General features: G+C 39.2%; 1 protein-coding gene across 2 annotated transcripts in view; it reads left to right on the top strand.

Moving 5' to 3' along the window:
- The first annotated feature begins 636 nt into the window (after positions 1-636).
- The window catches only part of tsnare1 (T-SNARE Domain Containing 1), a 103,881-nt gene continuing 83,848 nt past the window's right edge, over positions 637-20,669 (top strand). For both annotated transcript variants that reach the window (XM_043262106.1, XM_043262107.1), the window contains exon 1: positions 637-731. The gene's annotated coding sequence lies outside the window, so the exon portion shown is untranslated. The remainder of the gene's footprint in view (positions 732-20,669) is intronic.

The following is a 20,669-nucleotide window of genomic DNA, read 5'->3' as shown; positions in this document are numbered from 1 at the left end:
TTATTTAACAATTCCGTCCACTTACTAGGAGAAGTGTGCGTGTGTGTGTGTGTGTGTGTGTGTGTGTGTGTGCAGAAGGGAGTGAGAAGACGGTGGGCCGTCTGTCAGGTCTGTAGCCTCCTTTAACCCAGAAGTGTTTGCTGATCCACCCACCCACGCATGCACACAGACACGGGCTAATGTAATATTAAGGGCCACTTTCTCTGCCCGATCCAGAAAGGTCATTTTTCAGTTCAGTCTTTTCTTCCACTTAATCCTCGTCTTTTATTTATTTCCAGTGAGCCCATATTAAAAATTAATTTTAATGTTTTAGATTCTAAAGTGCAAAGTGGAAGAAAAATTAAGATTTTCATTTATAGCATTCAAATGTGGTACAAGGGTTTTAAAAATGCTTCAATTTTTCAAATTTCATCTTCTATAATAATTATTTTAAATATTTCCTGCATTTCAGTTTAACATAACATTTAACTAATATTTAACAATATTTCCACACACGCACACACACCCACACACACATACATGTATAAAAATCTAGCTCAGCATTAACACTTTCAATTGCTTCTCCAGATCAAACTACACATCCCATAATCCCACTTTTTCATTCAGGTCACATGATTATAAGCAAGGAGCAGATGGTACAGAGTCATGTGATGTTGTGAGCCGGGGTTGAATCTGAGAGGTTCTCTTGCGTCTGATGTGAGTGCTAAGTGCTCTCCCTCTCAAGAAAAAGGGTAATGTATGAAAATTATCTTTGTTCATTTGTGACTCTGGTTAAATGGATTGTTCTTTTCGGCTGAGAATATGTCAGGTGGAGGTCAGTGTTTAAGGATGGAGAGGAGGTAAGGGGGAAGGGGGAGGGTAGGCCTGAGAGGATGCTCTCTTGTTACCGTGGCATTCAGAAAGAGCAGTGTATGTTTGGATAATTGCATGTGATGTAATACATTCAAACATAATGTCCCATCTGTTATGTGGGCCGAAGACTGTGTTTATGAATTTCTGTGTTAATCCTGAGCTTTGTGATTTGGTTTATGGTGGCTACGTAAGGGCCCTGGGTTTTTGGTGAGCTTTTGTTTGTGTCTTGTCTTCTTCTGCTGTCATTTACTGTTTACCGTTCTGCCGACCACTTGTTTAATTAGATTGGCCATAATAAGTCTTTTGTTTTGCATCGTTGGTCAAGTGAATCGAGCCTTGTGTTTTCACAATGTCTGTTGTGAGCATGCACATAATGCTAAACTATGGCAACTCAGAAATAAATGATTTTGAGTGGAATTCAAAATGAAGTATCTGAATGTCAGAAAGTCCCAAATGTTAAAATTCTAAGTTCAAAGAAATTGATGTAACCTCATGTAATTCTCAGTTTTTAACCAGAATATCGTTGTCGATCATTGGCTTGACAAAGCTTTACAATGCATGATGTTTAAAGGTTTATAGGCTTTACTTATGTCTGTTTTGAATTTAGTATTGTCTCTTCTCATCCACTTTTTTATTGCTAATGATATCTCTCTATTGAGGTCAAAAGGGAAACTCATACGTATGGTTAAGAAGAAAGCCGTAATTATTGTAATATGAGCTCTGCCTCTTTAGCACAACAGCTTTTTAGTTCTATAATTACTTAACGGTTTGTAAAATTAAATCACAGCCCTTGATTCTATCGCATATGTATTTATTGCACACCGAAATGGCGGTTTTCCACATTTTGTGAAATTAGTTTTGCTTGCCTACATCTACCAAAATCAGCCTTCCGCCAAATTATGTAGGCTGAATTTCACATAATGGAATTGCCACTAACTGGAAGTAATACCTGTGTACTAATATAGTAATTATATGTGTATTATGTAACAACCATATAAGTACACATATGGTACATATTGTAGTAGCTACAGCTCCAATATTTGTGTGACTGCACATATGTAACAATCCATTGAATGGTATGTGTGAGTACAAATGTGTAACAGGACATTGGTAAAAACACAAGTGGGACCAGTAAACTTAATGAGGAGAGACGATATGAACAACAGATTTCATATGAAAGTTATGATTGTCCATCACGAAGAAACTTCTCAGTAAAGATAATTTAAAAAGTCATAATGGACAATCATAACCATAAACTTGTAGCCCAAAGGAGCATTTTCTAATGGACGAATAATTCTGTACCTACTTTATGGCCAACAGAAGTTCACTTATATTCAATTGCATGGTCTAATGTTGAGAAACAAAGCGGTTCACCACAGTGTTAGTATCTGCATTACGGATAAACAAATTCATTTCCTACTAAACAGTCCTCACATATAATGCTTTTCAGTAAGTTCATGTAACTCTGTTGACTGATGACAGTAAATAAATTTCTTGTTTTCTGATTTATTTACAGATACGCTAAATGAGAAATGATTCATGATCTAAATGGAACCAATTCAGGATCAGGCTATGTTTCCCAAAAATCCCAAAAGTATATTGGAGATCTATTTTCACCACTGGTCTCTACTATCAGTTTATCTCACAATGCTCTGGACTGTGGTCTGCTAATTGTTACCTCTATGCTGGAGTAGAGTGCAGCTAAGTCACAATCTAGTATCTAGTAAAAGTTTAGTCTTTAGTATTTCAAATGTATATAACATGTGTGCATTTATTGTAGCTAGACATTAAAAACCATGTCATGAAAGACCTAATGAGATTTCTAAAATGTCCCCCCACCTTTTTTTTTATCTGGCTGATAAGACTAATTTCAAAATAAGTCCGTTTACCTCAGTATAGATCACATTTGTTCAAGTACGATGGATTACATCGTACAATGTCATTAATTAAACCTTTATGGTTCTAGCGAAAGATAGAAGACTATAAAAGTGCAGTGCATTCTGGGAAGCGAAACTAATACTTATTCCTGTCACGTTGCTTTCTTTCTCCACTTCACCTTATCAAACAAAACTGCTCTGGCCTTGCTGTCGGGGCAAGACAGTTCACAAAGTCCTACTTGGGTTTTAAAGCAAACCTCGAGGCCCTTTTTAGTTCCCGAAGTTGCCAGACATTTCTCTCTGACTTCAATTTTAAGAAACTGATGAGATAGCAAGAACCCATGTTCCCTACACCAGTGTGATTAAAATGCAATTACAACATCGCGGTCCACATCTCAGGACCACTTTCATGATTACACTCGCTTTTGATTAGGTTGAGAAAGCAAGTTGACACAATGGCATCATAATTAAGAAGGCAATTGTCACATCTCGAAAAATGGTGCATCGTTGGACATAATTTCCCTGCCAATCTAAAGATTATGTTGTGCTTGTGACTCTGGTGAGATTGGGTTGTAATTACTTGATTGCATAAGTAAGTAACTCGAAATCTGCGTAATTGGACTGCATTATGCAGCCAGTTGGGAAAGAGCCAGGCTGAGATTTAATATGTGTACCCCTGCAGACAAGAGGTTTCACCAAACAAGATAACAAGCCATGTGTTTTGGAGATGTGCGAGTAGTGAGTGGACAACTGTTAGGCATAACTCATCTAATAATTGTTGTAATAAAAAGTGCTCGAAGATAAGGTATGAGACACATATTTTATTTTTTAAGAAGCTATGTATGCTTACAAAAAACGAATTTACATTATTAAAATACAGTAAAGATAAAATTTCTGAATAATACTATTACATTTTAAAATACTATATTTTTTTTAGAATTTAAAATGTTATTTATGGCCATATTTCTGCTCAAGAAAGTTGAAATGAGTTGAAAACAAAAGCTAAAAAGTTTCTGAGATCCTCTGGACAATTTCTTTTTCTTTTCCTTTTGAATTCACATATAGTGTGTTTATTTATTATTATTATTATTTTATTCCATAAATTCGAGTTTCATTCCTTACATTCAGACACACACACACATAGTATGAGATAAAAAAAAAAAAAAAAAAAAGTAAGTTCTTGTTGTTCCATCAGCTCGATGTTTGGACAAATCACTTTAAAATTTCTAGCTGCACTCTCCTTGGCCTGCAACATGCCTCAAATATCCGAGAGATTTGATTGTCGTCAGCTTCATTTTTGTCGCCTCATATGATTAGAGGGACCCATTGATTGTATCATATTAGCTGAGTAATTGATTGTAACTGGTTATTAACCTCTAAGAACTTTATGTCCAGTGTGCCATTGCATGAGGACAGCCCTTAATCACTCACAAATGGCAGCCATTAATGAGATTAGTTCCTGGTTCTGCTCCGTAACTTTATTTGTTCCAGGAGGCATTGACAAGGGCATCCAGATGCTGAAGTTTACTTTTCTGTGAATTGATTTCTTTCCTGTTTAACCACATTCTTTGTCACCTTGATGAATGTGGGCTTATGTAAACTACAATAAATATGACTTTTTAAATACAGTGCGATAGCACTTTAGCAGTCCACACTTTTGAGTATGCATATGAAGCTGGATATGATATGATCTCAAAAAGACATTTTCTGGCTTTGATTATAGATGAGATTATGGGAGATCTGAGATTCAATACCTGCACAGCGTGACTATCTGTTCTATAGATAGAGCTACGGCACACTGTGTTTCACTGTTTATCCGGTATACATCACTGGTTATTACTTTCGCAAAGCGATTCACAGAGGACAACTTTGTTATCTGGTAATGCTTGAAGTGTACAATAATATAACGAGAGCCAAAGCCCAAAATAGTTTCTGCACATTATCAGATGGTGCATGGAAATGACACACACTTTGACAGGTTATGGAAAATGGGCAAATAATGTGACTCATCGATGGCAGATTTTACCATCTGTCGCATTATGTCAGAGAGACTCACCAACACATACATGCTTAAAAACCATGGCATGTACTAATGATTTATTTATTTATTTATTAAATCATTGTGGCTTTGTTAGTACACTAACAAACTGTATTACCAGAGCAGAGTGGAGTTTTTTTTGTTTTTCTTTTTTTTTTTTATTGGCTGAATACAACATTTTCTCTCTTAAACGTAATGAATAATGCATTTTGAGTGCAAAAAGATGATAACTGTTTAATAATTTAGTCAGATGTTCTTTCAATAAACCCAAGCAGAGTTCATTCAGTGAAGGTTTGTGAGTCTTTTCAAACAATTCATTTAGAGATTCTGTTCGTAAGAATCACTTGCTCATAAATTGCATTACAGATTAGTTATATGTTTTTGATTTGGTGAAAAGATACCTTTAAATAAGAGTCCATTTGCTTGTAAATTAGACTTCACTAGTTGCGGCATTTGTTTTTGACTCACGAAAAAAATAAGTTGCTCACATGAGTCGTTTGTTCATGAATTGGCCATAATTGAAATAAGTGCTTATTGAGTAGCACTGCACATACAGAAACTGTTTCTCATTTGACTGACATGAATTCATATCTGCTTTATTTTGTAGAAAGTATAGGGGATGTATTTAAAAAAAGGTTTTTTTTTTTAACCAAATTGTATCTGACATAGATAACTTTATAATTAAGGGCACCTGAAAATGTAATTGGGTTGAATACTGTTATTCAGCTTCCTTTTTGAGTTATGAATACATAATGCTGTTATATCCATTCTTTTGCAACTCTGCATATTACCATTTGATACCATCACTGTACAATGGTAAGTTCAATGGAAGATATATTTATTCAGTATGAATTTATTCCATTCACTGTTATCAACCTTTTTATTCCACTATGATGACATATTGCTGGACCCTGCCAAGGAGACGTCCTGTGTGTCCTTCCTTATCTCATTTGGGCTGGCTATGCCATGATTATGTTGGATTGTGGGAAACCCATCACCAGGATGTACTGTAGCTGTAGGGGGAAACATATGTGGTGTGAGGAGAGAACCAGAAGGCTAGAACTTGGAGGTCCAGTGTACCATCTGTTTCCCTCCCCTTCATGAGCCAGGGAGCCCTTGGAGCTCATAGTGAGATCAGCTCTCCTAAAATCCAACCCTAAAACAGCTTGTAATCCCAAAGGGAGGGTCATAACCATGTCCAGCAGTGGCATACAGCACTGGCAGCCAAAACAGCCTTGGGTCCTGTGTAAATGTCTACATACATCACATGCCATCATCTCGTTAAATGGCGGAATAGCTGCCATTAGGAGAAAACTCAAGACGATTTACTCCAGAAGCTCATTTTGGACACAATTCGCTACGTTCTGATGAACTCCACACTCACACAGTGCAGGAATCTTTAAGTATGCCAAAACGTTGCCTCAAGATTTACCTTGACATATGTGCTTCCGCAAATAGAAACACCCTTGCATTACTAATATGTTTTCCACAGAGCGAGCATTATGTACGCTTAACACAATGTTGAGACCAAAGTTTTGTCTGTGGTTGTGTACGGAGACAGTCAGTGAGGGAAATTATAAATGTAAATGTAAATCAATCACTGTAAATCAATAATGATCAAATAAATGAAAGATAGCAATGGGTTTCATTCATTACATATATATAAAGAGAGAGAGAGAAATTTTATAACGTACACAAATTTTTATTTATATCTCAAAAATATCATTAATAATTCAGTATTTATTATAGTCCAAAGTGCAACCCAACACATTTTTAATCCTAGATGAACTGAACAAATTACATTCAGATACATATATAAAATGTTTCACATTTTCATGTAATTTAATTTTCATGTAATTCCCATGACTCCAGTCCATCGACTAATGTCTTTTGATGTGAAACCTGCATGTTTGTCATAACTTAATGTCATTGCTTTAAATATTCTAAAGTTTAAATATTCTATAATATTGCTTTTTTCAGTAAAAAAAATGGCCTCATCTGAATCAGGTGAGAAATATACATATACTGTATCAATCATATAATGCACCAAGCACCATCTACTAAAACAGTACAAAACAGCCCAAACCAATATTTCTATCAATTTTCATAACAGTGGATGGACTTAGAAATAGAGAGAAACACATATGGTTAAAAACTGCAAATGCACATTTTCTGTGTTTCTGAAACCTTTCGAGTCTCTATAAAAAAAAAATATTTTTCTTGAAAGTACATAAAAACATTGGTCAGACCAACAAAATTATCCCAAATGTTGTCCCAAATTTGACATACAGTTGTTTGAACAAAGAATTTCATATTTGAAAAAATATTAAATGTTACGGCTTCGTAACTACTGTTATAGGTCTTAAGTTGACTTACAAACAAAGACAATGCTGTCTACTTATTAAATCAACTTATCCATTAATATTTGTCATTTGCTAGAAACAGAAACAAATCTAATAAATAATACTTCCGTCAAAACTAAAGATAATAAAGTGACTTTATTAAATGAACAACTTCAAAGTTGAGTACACTCAAAAAAGCATGTTGCCTTGAAATTTGAAGTTAAGTCAACTTTTGATTTTTTACATTGTAGTTATATATAATGCACTGTACATCAATGTAAAGGATCCATTATCGAGGAAGTCATTTTAAATGTAGCAATTTATCTGTTCCAATGAAGAAATAAACTACCATCTACAAACTGGATGGCCTAAAGGAAGGGAAGATTTGTTTTCTTATAGCTTTTTGCCAAACCTACTGTTTGATAGCAACTTTGGAAAAAGAAAATATAAAAAACGCCTGCCTTTTGAATGAATTAAAAATCCTTTGACATTGGATCTATGCTATGCACTTGAGCAAATGTTATTAAACAATATTTTTGTCACTTGTTGCGTTCTTTTTGAATGGACTTTTGAGGAGATTCAGCAGTTTCCCTTTATCTGATGGACTGCCACTGGTTGTAAATAGCCTGCTGTGTTGGAATATGCCAAACACTCTTGCATTTGTCACCCAGCTTTGCATCATTGTATGTGCTTCAGGCTAGCATTTGTCCAGACATCCAGACTCACCGTTCAAAACTCTCTCTCTCCTCCATTTCTTTTTATAGCTCTTTTACTAGCTCTTTTCATGTGGTAACTTGTCCTCGTACGTTGTTGGTACACATGCTGACTTGTTGAGATGGTCTTAGGTTTCATCCCCACATTCTGAAATTGAATTGAAATGAGTAAGGCTGTGTTTAGCCCTTAAGCATCACATCAGTGGAGTCCTACCACATCTCCTCTGATTGACCTCTCCACGAGCTACTGCTCACAATAAGGCTGTAGATGAAGCGTGCAATGTTGTTGTTTCATTCGTTGTAATTGCAAGTTTCCTTTAGCTTCATCACTTTTTTGCAGCATTTATGGAAGCCTAAACAGGCTTATTAATAAAAACAAACAAAAAAAACTTAACATTTTGAAAAGACTTAATCTTACGCTTTCATACTGTATTTATACTGTATCTCACAGTATGACTTTATATGTCATAGTTCTGACTTTATATATAAAATTTGCTACTTGAGTTATCAAAATTGTGACTTTGTCACGTATGAACGGTCTGAGGCGTGCGGATCCATGTGCAGGCTTTTATTAAATGAAGGCATGGTCAAAACAGGCAGGCGTCAAACAGGGCGAACAGGAATATCAGAGGCAAGACAATAGCAAAATCCAGAGACAGGCGGTGGTCAGGTCAGGCAGCAAACAATCACGGAATCAGAAGACAGGCAGGGTCAAAACCAGATAAACCAGAGACAATAATCCACGGGCGATCTAACAACGAAACAGGCGAAACAATGCAACCTGCAGTTGAGTGGCTTGCTGCAGTATTTATAGTCCTCTGACAGGAAGTAGCAGCAGAGGAGTGATCGCAGATCACCCAGAGGTAAGAGCCCTCTGCTGGCTTGTGACATAGCCCCCTCCTAGGAGCGACTCCTGGCGCTCCACAAAACAAACAAAACAAAACATAACTGGGAGCTTGGGAGGGGGTTCCGGGAGGGAGTCAGCAAGCTGAGACCAGGGAGGAAGAGATGGTGGGAGGAGCCAGGGAGAAGACGGGAGGAGTAAGGAGCGGGAGGCGATGCGAGCCCAGCCATGATGGTCAGTGGTGGAGCCGACGGAGGGAGGAGCCATAGAGAGGGAACGGTCATCAACCCCATGGAGCCGACCGACGGCGGTGGAGCAGGTGGTCGAGGAGACTGAGGCGAAGGCGGAGAGCAGAAGAGCCAGGGTGATGCAGAGGCGCTGGAGGTCTCAGGCGACACCGCAGGCTTTGGCGACTGATGCGGAGACGGGGGACGAGAAGGACGCGGCGGAGCTAGAGCAACAGAGGACTGAGGTAGAGCCGGGGGAAGGGAGGAGCCTGACAGAGCTGGAGGGACGGAGGGACGAGGCGAAGCTGGAGGAGAGGAATCCTGAGGCGACGGATGGTCGACGACCGACCAGGGCGTAGCCGGAGAGATGATGGAGCCTGGTGAAGCTGGTGGATTGACGGAGCACGGTGGAGAGGAGGGAGCTAGGAGCCTAAGGGAAGCCGACGGGTCTACAAGCCGAGCTGGAGTCCGGGGCTCGGAGGCGGGACGATGAAGCGAGGGATCCTTCACCCACGGCGGCAATGGAGACTGGCAGACCCGTGGCGAGCTCCAGGTGGAGGGCAGAGGATGAGTGCAGGGGCTGCTGGGATCCATCGTCGACGTGTGGTAAGGGTGGGAGGGTGGGTTAACTTGAGGAGGCGCACGAGCGCGCGGGCACTGGGACAGGGCACGCAGGCGCCGGCACTGGACGGGCGCACGAGGCGCGGGCACTGGACACTGGGGCGCGGGCACTGGAGGCTTGGCACGAGGCGCGGGCACTGGAGGCAGCACGCAGGCGCGGGCACTGGAGGCTTGGCACGCAGGCGCGGGCACTGGAGGCTTGGCACGCAGGCGCGGGCACTGGAGGCTTGGCACGCAGGCGCGGGCACTGGAGGCTTGGCACGAGGCGCGGGCACTGGAGGCTTGGCACGAGGCGCGGGCACTGGAGGCTTGGCACGAGGCGCGGGCACTGGAGGCTTAGCACGCAGGCGCGGGCACTGGAGGCTTGGCACGCAGGCGCGGGCACTGGAGGCTTGGCACGAGGCACGGGCACTGGAGGCTTGGCACGAGGCACGGGCACTGGAGGCTTGGCACGAGGCACGGGCACTGGAGGCTTGGCACGAGGCACGGGCACTGGAGGCTTTGCACGGCAGGCGGCCATGTTGGAAAGCGGCGCAGGGCAGGCGGCCATGTTGGAAAGCGGCGCAGGGCAGGCGGCCATGTTGGAAAGCGGCTCTGGGCAGGCGGCCATGTTGGAAAGCGGCTCTGGGCAGACGGCGACCATCTTGGGAAGCGGCTCTGGGCAGACGGCGACCATCTTGGGAAGCGGCTCTGGGCAGGCGGCGACCATCTTGGGAAGCGGCTCTGGGCAGGCGGCGACCATCTTGGGAAGCGGCTCTGGGCAGGCGGCGACCATCTTGGGAAGCGGCTCTGGGCAGGCGGCGACCATCTTGGGAAGCGGCTCTGGGCAGGCGGCAGCCATCTTGGGAAGCGGCTCTGGGCAGGCGGCAGCCATCTTGGGAAGCGGCTCTGGGCAGGCGGCAGCCATCTTGGGAAGCGGCTCTGGGCAGGCGGCAGCCATCTTGGGAAGCGGCTCTGGGCAGGTGGCATCCATCTTGGGAAGCGGCTCTGGGAAGGCGGCCATCTTGGGAATAAATGCAGTGTCTTCTTCCTCCATAATACCCAACGTGAGAGCTGACCCCACAGTCACTAAACCAAACTCAATAAAGTGTGCCAGTGATTCACGTGGACCCTCTCGAACAAGTTGTGTTTTGAGTGGCTGATTTATTCCCTCGTGAAAAAATTCAATTAGCAAACAGTCCGGTAAATCAGAGAAGTAAGCCAGGTCCAGAAATTCCTGAGTATAATCCTCAAGTGATCGGGTGCCCTGCTTGAGGGTTAGCAAAGACATTGCAAGGTGCATACCTGGCCATGGTTCGGGTGAAAAGCCGCTGGATCCTGGTGGGAGGTTGCATTCTGTCACGTATGAACGGTCTGAGGCGTGCGGATCCATGTGCAGGCTTTTATTAAATGAAGGCATGGTCAAAACAGGCAGGCGTCAAACAGGGCGAACAGGAATATCAGAGGCAAGACAATAGCAAAATCCAGAGACAGGCGGTGGTCAGGTCAGGCAGCAAACAATCACGGAATCAGAAGACAGGCAGGGTCAAAACCAGATAAACCAGAGACAATAATCCACGGGCGATCTAACAACGAAACAGGCGAAACAATGCAACCTGCAGTTGAGTGGCTTGCTGCAGTATTTATAGTCCTCTGACAGGAAGTAGCAGCAGAGGGAGTGATCGCAGATCACCCAGAGGTAAGAGCTCCCTCTGCTGGCTTGGTGACAGACTTTAAATCTTGTAATATGACTTTTCATCTCCTAAATTCTAAAAACTCTTATAAAATGATCTTTAATGAGTCATAATTTGGACTTTTAGTGGTAATTAAGATTTGTCAATTTTGACTCATAGTTTGACACATTAAGACTTAATTTCACTTGTTTCATAATTTCAACTTTTTATCTCATAATTATGATAGTAATAATCATGATTTTGATGTCAGTTGACTGTCAGAATTATGACAATTATTTTTGTCTCATAACTGTGACCTTGCATGCCATATGATTTGCCAGTTTCTCATGCTTTTTTCAACGGGCTTTAATGTAATTATATAATTAACTCATCATAACATGATTTCATATTGTATTTAATTATTTGTTAAAGTGGAAACAGCGTGAGCCAGTGACAGTTTTCATGAGCATGTATTGTTTGTGTTTAGATGCATAGATGGATATTGAAAGCAGGCTGAAGTGAGCGTGGATGCATTATCTCAGCATACACAAGCCACGTGTGCTCCGCTTATCTGCTGAGTGAAGCAAAACACCTAAAAGGAAAGATTGTAAAGGCATAATTTGCAGCTAAGTGCATCTGCATAACAAAGTTCTGTACCTGCATCATTTGCGCCGCTGTGCCATTATAAATCCAGAAATGGTCATGAACCATTTTTATGTGTTTTCAAATTTCACATTATGTGTTCAGAGTTTTCCCTATGGTTTTGAGGTTATAGTAGAAGCAATTAATCTTCATAGAATATCACACCAAAAGTCATGTATAAAAACGGCTACAAAAGCCTAACCGAGTGATACAAAGGGGTTTGTGGGTAATTTATGCGGCGACCATATGCAAATGGATTGTTGCTCGTGGGTTGCGCTCAGATGAGAGCAAATTGGTCTATCTCGAATTTGAAAACTTTCCAGCCAGGATGGCTTTGTCTGTCTTCCATTCACAGTGGAAAAACTGCCTTTGGATCCCAGGTGACTCATTTTAAATAAATTATGAGGCAGAATATGTTGATAAAGCCAAATGGCACATAAACAGCAGAGCCAGACTGGCCTTATAACTCATCCAAATGCATAGAGGGTTTTAGAAAAAAAAAAAAAAAAAAAAGTGTGACCAGTCCTCTTAGAGCTCTCTAACAAAATGAAACCATTAAAGTCTCCGTTCTCCCCTCCCGTTCTAACTGAAGGTTACTGAATTCTTCTCTCGGCATGTGGACAGGCTGTGTTTTAAGTGTTATTGATACTTACCTGGCCCAGCTGTCTTCATATCTTATAAATGTGACAGTATCATCAAAAACAAGCCAGCCTATCTTTTATAAATAGAGCAGCTGGTCTTATATGGAACCAGCTGTAAAAAAAAAAAAGAAAAAAACTCCTCTCCATCATCACGAACTAGGTGCTGCAGGCCACAGATTCAGATTTCGTAGTTCACAGACCTCTTATTACATGCATGTTGCCAGAAACAGCAGAAACATTTTTTGCGAATATGATCAACAGGTGCTTAAGCACATAAATTTGTTCTTCCCCTCATTCTGATGGTGATGAATCCAGATTAATCTAAAAGAGAGAGCACAGGCTGGTAATTAGAATAATTCATGCCCAAACTATATCTGTATACTTGCTTTTAAATGTCTTTGTGTGCGTTTAAATAATCATCAGTAAACCTGCAGATGTATCTATAATAAGTTAAGTATCTCAGTTGCTTTGCAGAAGATGTACACTTTCATTCCTTTTATTGTTTCAATTTTTTGATTTCAGTCATGTTATGTTTTTTCTCTGGGTCAGAAGGTTTTTCTCTGTTAAAATTAAATTAAATTAAATTATTTTAGAAATTGTAATCTAAGAATTTTTAATAGTTAAAGTCATGTTCCAGGCATGCTTTCAACTGCATCAATCAATCAATCAATCAATCAATCAATAAAATGAAAAGTTCGTAACACTTTAGCATAAAAGGACAAATTGTCACTATTAAGTTGTTGCTTATTAGCATGCCTATTATTAACATTGGCTGTTTGTTAGTTCTTATAAAGCACACATATTCCAATTTCTCCATATTCTACATTCCTAATCCTACAATACCTAAACAAAACAACTGAGCCTTACTAAATATTATATAGCAACAAATTAGGGGTTTATTGAGGCTTAATGGTTTATTAACAGCGATATTTGGACCTTAACATAACTGACTGAAATTCTATAGTTGCCAGGGTGAAATTGTCAATACTTGAATTTTTAACATTAAGTGTTTCCCCAAAGTCTTTTATCTTTAGTCCATCTGTAAATGCAAACTAAGAGACAATCTTTCTGTTTTTATGTGATACTCTTCATGTAAGTTCATGCATATTTATGACAAATGAAATCTGAGACCAAATGCAGACAGATTATTGCCAAGAATCATAAGTGCTTTTTACTTTGCTTTGTGTGCCAAACAATGCTGCTATTAAGATAAGCACCTCTGACGTTAAAACAAAAAAAATATATAAAAAAATCAGACAAAGGCTAATAATTTTCCCATTGTACTATTTTTAAAGCCACGTATTTCCCAGACCTCTTGTTAATGGCTGATTACTTGGAAAATTGCGTTGCGCTATCCTTGGATCTCTCGGCACAATCCTGTTAGGGAATTCTCAGCGAGCTACGAGCGTGAGATAGTGGGAGAGATTACGTTTAACTCACATCCTTCCCCTCTTCATTAACAAGCTTGTTAGACAGGGTGTTTTAATGATGGAATTCCAAACTTGTTTGCGCGCCAGCTCATTTTGGTGGCTGGTTTGGAGACAAATCATGAATGAAAAGACGACCCGGTGTGCTCCGTGAATAATTGTGGAACGGTGAGTCATCAGCTTAGCCACTGCTTCCTTTTTTTTTTTTTATCTAAAGGGAGCTTGTTAAGACTTGAAAGAACGTATAAAAGCACCCACCAGTGAAACAAAATTGACATCCCTCTACTTCCTTTCTGGTGGATGGCTTGATGTCTAAATGACGCTCGTGGCATGTGGTAAATGTGCGAGTGCTGCGAAGTGGCTGATGTGGCGTAAAAAGGGTGAATCACTCACACTAGCTAACATGACTTAGTTTGCTACCCGGCGCCCGCATTGACGATGACCGCTGCATCTGATAGGGCAGCCTGGATGGAGGTTATTTTTGGGCAAAAACTTGGCAATTTATCTCAATAATGAGTTTTTCTTATTTGTGACAGGGCAATTGTACTGTCTAAATTTGGGTGGGTGTGTGTGGGGGTGAGTGCATGTGTCCTTCACTCTCTGCTTTTGGAACTGAAAGTCAACACCATTTGAGCAAAGACTTTTGAAGGGGCTGCTTTAGAGATTGAAGCTTTTAAAATCTAACGAGCAATCTCACTGTTTACAAGCTGACAAGAATACAGAAAGAAAGAGACCAATCAAAGTGGAAGAAAATCTATTCCTCCTCACACCGTGTTGCTTAAAAGCAAGGCTCCGAACTCAAAAAGTGATAACTTCTCTCTGCGTTAAAGTGATTAGTTTCATTTAAAAAAGGAAAAAGTAACACCTGTTAACTATTAACTAGGACTTTCCCATCAATAAATTCTTAGTAAGGTAGCTGTTAAATTTAGGTATTGGTAAGGATTAGGGATGTAGAATAAGGTCCTGTAGAATAAGGGATTAATATGTGCTGAATAACCAATAATAAATAGCATGCTAAGAAGCAACTAATAGGTATAAATAAACTACAAAATAAACTGTTACCGTTTTTTTCCCCCTTATAGTGAAAGAAGATACGGTTCAGTGTCAAAGCTGTACTTTCTATAAAAAAGTATGACATGACGGTTAAAAATAGGTTTTGCTTCACAAAATGATGATTAAAGGGAACCTTAATTGTAACCGTGTTTGTTAGGCTGGAAAAAAATAAGGGACGTACGTAACTAAATTAAGTGTAAACACATGCATTGCACGGTTCTTGTTAATTTACACTTTGTAACCGTAACATAAGAGTTTAGGAAAAAGTACAAAATAGTCTTTTAGTTAATCCACAAAAAGAGGGAGGGTTGCAACAAACACATAAACGTAAAATCAAGTAGACCGGAAGACACATAGTGAACTGAGGAGAACTTATAAAGGGTAACTAATGAGGATAATTAACGAGACACACCTGAACCAAATTAACAAATAACAAGAGACAGAAACTAGGGCACACAGAGCACATGGGGCATGAAAAAACAAAAACGAACTGTCCTGGGGGCGGGGTGATGTATACATGCTGTATATTTATGTGTATAATCGGAGACTTCTTCAGAATGGCCTCTGGTTGTAATTTAATTTAATAATTATTCATAAACAAAGTGTGCTATTTTGTTTGACTTCTGACCTGATCTGATATTAGATTTAATAGAATTATGAATTTGTGTAGTAAAGAAAATATACATTAGGTACTAATAGCTTTTAGGTGCTAATATGCATTTGGGGTAGCTTTTACCCTCATTTTTTCCTCGTAGAGTCTAGAGGTTTGGATCGACATTAGGCAAAATAGATAATAATTTTAAATTTGGAGTTGTGTGTGTGCTTCCTCTTTATGATCCCTTTGTTAGCTTACTTTTTGTTAATAGGATTGAAAGCCTAAATGAGGGCTTTAAATCAGCATGCAAGCGTTTAACAACATAAATCACTAATATTAGATCAATTTGAATGGTTTGAATGAACAATAGCTTTAATGATTGGGTTTTTTTTTCACTGGGTTTTCCTTATTTTTTCCTGCGTCAAAAAAATGACACCCTAATGTGCTTTGACGCACATGCATGGCACCATGTCAAGCTACGGTTCCCTTTACTGCATTGTTATATTTAACAGTAGGCGATGAGTAGGCCCACATACAATCTGCGCCCACAGAACTCTGCAGAAATACACAGAACTGGAACAGCCATCATTCACAAAGTCATCCCGCACACTTTATATTTTGGCGTATTAATTTTAGCTACAGCGTCTTGTTACAATGAAGAGGCTATACATGTTGTGCTATGACAACTAAATTAGCGACTGTTTCTGTTTATTTCATCTGATAACACATTAGATAAAATTGCACATGTTAGACAAATATGTAAATATGTTATGGAATAATTGTTTTCCCCTTACTCTTTAAGCCAATAATGCTACTTCCCCAACAAACAACCCTTTCAGATTTTGAAGAATGATGTTGGATTTAGATCACTGTCACACAGTTCTAACAATCCCTCTGATTACATCTGCTGTTTGTTGTGGAAAGTGCGGCCTTTGCTTCCATTTAACCGTCTCTAAATCCATTTCACAGAATTCTTTAGATTTCAAGGGCCGGTTGTTGAGGGAGTCACATCATGCATATACACAAGAATGTTTTTTTGAATTAAAATACCTCCCTACAAGAGATGCATTAGGATATAATTGTCTACAACATGTGTTAAATGTCTGCTGTTTTATTGATTTCCTACAAGCATTGCTGGTAATGATATTTTATAAACACATGGGGCTTAGCCACTTTATTTAGCAATAAGGAAGTGGGCTATTTTCTGTAAGTGTGAAAGACTTGTGCTTTGTTGCTATAGGTAACTAGAAAAACAAAAAAGTGCAGTAAACAGTAGTACTTTTTGCGATTCAAATCAGTTTGACTGTAAATATGACAATGGAGAAAAAGTATAACGAGCTGTTTTGTAATATATATATATACATATACATACTGTATATACATATATAAGCGTTTATTTGCCAAAACACAACTATTTATATTTTATATGTATATTTGTATGTATACAGCTAGTATTTTGTTTGTTATTCAAAATAACCCAACTGCAGTTTGTTTGAGATTTATAGAATGTATACTATATATATATATATATATATATATATATATATATATATATATATATATATATATATATATGTGTGTGTGTGTGTGTAACAGTATTTTGGATTAAATAAATGCAGCTGTAGTGACCGTAAAAGATATTTAAAAAAAAATTTAACATCATTTTTTTTAAAATGGTAGCTCATTTAATGCACATTTAAAGTATATCACATTTAGCTGACATTTTCCAATTTATTCTTTGCAATATTAAATTGCCAATAAGTAACATATATTAATATATATTTTTAAATAGGTAAACATCACTGGTAACATTTTAGGGAATGTCGTGTTTTGACTAATCATGCTCATGATATTTTAAAGCAATCACCACTGTGCCACACGACTAGTATAGTATTTAGGAAAAATAGCTTGTATCCTTAAAAGCAAAGCTATTTGTACAACAGCTGGGCTCTCTACTGAAAAATGTAGCAGTCAAACCTGTTAGAAAATGCGGTCAATCCCAAACACTGGCTGAATGTAGCCATAGAATATTGGGGCAGATTGAGAGTGACTGGTCTGACATCCTTAATGCCTGTAAATCACTCCATAAAAATATGGATTACAGGCTTTGAGACTGTGCACTGCTGGTGTTTACGGACTCTGTGAGTGATATGGTACACACACACTCACATAAAAACCTCAGGTGGGCACACTGTTGCTGTGTATGTGTGTGTGTGTGTGTGTGTGTGAGAGAGAGAGAGAGAAATAAGCAGGCCATGTGACAGCAGTGGCTGTGTGTCCTGAGTGTTCCGCTTTGTGACTGTGTGCTCTCGTGCTGTGCTAAGCCTCTCTGTGGTGATAATGGGAGACGGGGAGCGGAGTGAGGGGACAAATTCAGAATGAGAGGAAGTGATGAAGCATTCTGTCGGCCCCCTGTCGGCCCACAATCCTGCACGGCCTCTGATGGCTGTATTTATTGCCGGCCCACTTCCACCGCCTCTCTGATAACACGCATTGACAAACTCGCTCTCCCACACTTGCTCACCACACACACACACACACATACACACACACAAAAGAGACAGAAGACACCTCAATGGCAGCTGTGGGATGACACATATGCCCCCTCTCTCCTTCCTGTCCCTGCTTCTTGCTTTTTGTTTTTCACCTTAAATCACCTCTCAGTGTTTCTTTCAAGGTCTGAATAAGTGAGCCCCTGGATGATTTATTTTGTTTTTTCAATAAGATGTTTATTTATTCAATAACTGCTCGCAAGGTGGTCCATAAAACATTTAGGGCCAGATTTACTAAACAGGTCAAATTAGCATTAGAGCGCAATTCCATAAAAGTGCCAGTGAGACGGGAAAATACAGAGAGCGGCGCAAATTACCACCTGCATTAAGACATGTTTTTAAATAATGGAGCGCATACAATTAATAGAACGGGCGAAAATGAGATTTACTTTAATACTTTCCTGCCATAAATTTTGTGTCTGAACAGGAAACTACTAAAATCGCATATTCCGTATGTTCAGGTGCAAAAATAACCGTGTCCACGCCATTTCAGTGCTAATTCTTTACTGTGCATCTTAAGTAAATCCGGTTTTCGCTGGCGCAAGCTGTTAGTAAATTTGGCTCATAATTGGCAGGATTTTACAATTGCTGTCATTGTTTGTGGCCGTTTACTTCGGCGGGCAATTTTTATTACTATTTACTAACCTTACTATTTATATCCTCCCCAAACCCCCCATCCATATCACTTTGGCTAAAATAAAGTAGTAATGGTAATTATAAATAGCAATAATATATAATAATGTACATAGAGTTTAATAATAATAATAATAATACATTTGCTATATTATTATTATTGTTGGCTTTTTCTATTAATTGCTGTTTTAGCCAACTCTTTTAGCCAACATGTCTGAGCAAGCGCCAAACCGTGGCCAGTCCTTTTGGAAGACGTTTTTTTTTTATTTTAGTCTTTTATGTTCATTCATTTGCTTAAACTAGCACAACATGTTCCAAAAATTGTCCCTTTTAGTTAACTAGTGTATTTTCGGAGCTTATTTTTATGGTGAATTTTCTTTATTACCCATGTTACATTAGGGCGATGTTTGATCCGTAATTGACCTCAGATTTATCCCTTGTCCATTAGCAAAACTATCAAGGGTCCAGCGCTCCAGCTCGTGCAAACTATGCTCTTTTAAGCCGGCGTGCCATTAAACCTTAACATCAAATGTACAGTATGTCCTAAATTAAATGAAATGCATTGCACTGAATACATTTTTATGTTGTTTGTGAAACGACCGGTAAAATAAAAGTATTTTATATTTAAACTAAACGCAGTTACTGCTTAACAGCAGGATTTTTGCATACGCTATCCATTGGATAAAATAATGTAGTAGGTTTCGGTTCTAATAGTAGTTGCTTCAAATATTTATTACATTCTGAAACATTGGGATCGAGTACATTTTATTAATACAGTCGTGTCCTCTTGCCCCTTCCTGTCCGGTCACATGATTAGCAGAGGAACAGACAGCTGTCTAATTGTGAGTGACAGACTGATCAACCTGAGTTAATCAACCGCTTGGTTTCTTATATGAGTGACCTGTCAGTCAGAGCTCTGGCAGTCCATCCAGTGATGATGGAAGCCTTTGTGACAGCAAAACCCCAGGCTGGAAAGGTTTAACAGAAATAAGCTGTTGCTTAATTACCGTCTAAGAATTCAGATACACACGTCCCGGCCAATCTGATAACAAGCCGACCCTGCTAACTTACAGGTTTTGTGATGACCCACTTTACAGCCTTGTTTGGTGTGAAAGAAAAATAATGTTTCCAAGTTGAATGAAATAAGATATAACCAGCAGCACTAAAAACTGGAGTGTGTTTTTTTTTTTTTTTTTTTTTTGTGAACTGTGCAAAGCAAAGAAGCGGAAAGGGATATTTTTTAATTGAAAAATGTAGGCAAATATAGTCAAAACAAAAATAGTCAAAGCAAATATCTCCTAGCATCTGAGTGAGCATGAGCAAGAAGCAGCAAAACATTGTCTGGGCTCAAAATCAAGAAGCACAGAAATGTTTTATTGCTGCCAAAAGTAATTAATCTTCCCGCTCTATGGAAATTAATCGGATTATTTGGCCACGTGGCCCGGCAAATTTCATCTTCCATCTCATTCCTCCCGCAGGCTTGGCCACCTCGCCCACCTTCAGTCTCTGCTTCTGAAGCGACGCAATCTTTTTCAGCGGAGACATCTGTCATTATCTCCACAGGTCCTCACACTTTTAGAGTTTAGCTTACATATCCTGCCTGGATCTACAGAAAGGCCTAATAATAAACTTTTTAATCATATGAAATGTTTAAAACTTTGCTAGTTTTTTTCGCTTAAAGGCGTAGTTCACTTTAGAATGGAAATAGTCATTTATTCACCCCCGTGTCGTTGCATACCGGATAGCTTACTTTCTTCTGTGGAAAAGAAAAGGTGGATTTTTGAAGAATATCTTGTCTTCTATTTTCAGCCTAATAAAAGTGAATATGTTTTGTGGCTGCCAAAATGTCAAAAAAGCACTTAAAAATTATCATACTGTAAATGTGGTCCATATGAGTCATATTTTGAAGGCATAAGAATTGACTATTATTATTAATATTACTAGTGCTGTTTATCAACTA

The sequence above is a fragment of the Puntigrus tetrazona genome, chromosome 16 (assembly GCF_018831695.1).
Source record: "Puntigrus tetrazona isolate hp1 chromosome 16, ASM1883169v1, whole genome shotgun sequence".
NCBI classification, from domain to species: domain Eukaryota; kingdom Metazoa; phylum Chordata; class Actinopteri; order Cypriniformes; family Cyprinidae; genus Puntigrus; species Puntigrus tetrazona.
This window is presented reverse-complemented; position numbering and strand designations above follow the sequence as displayed.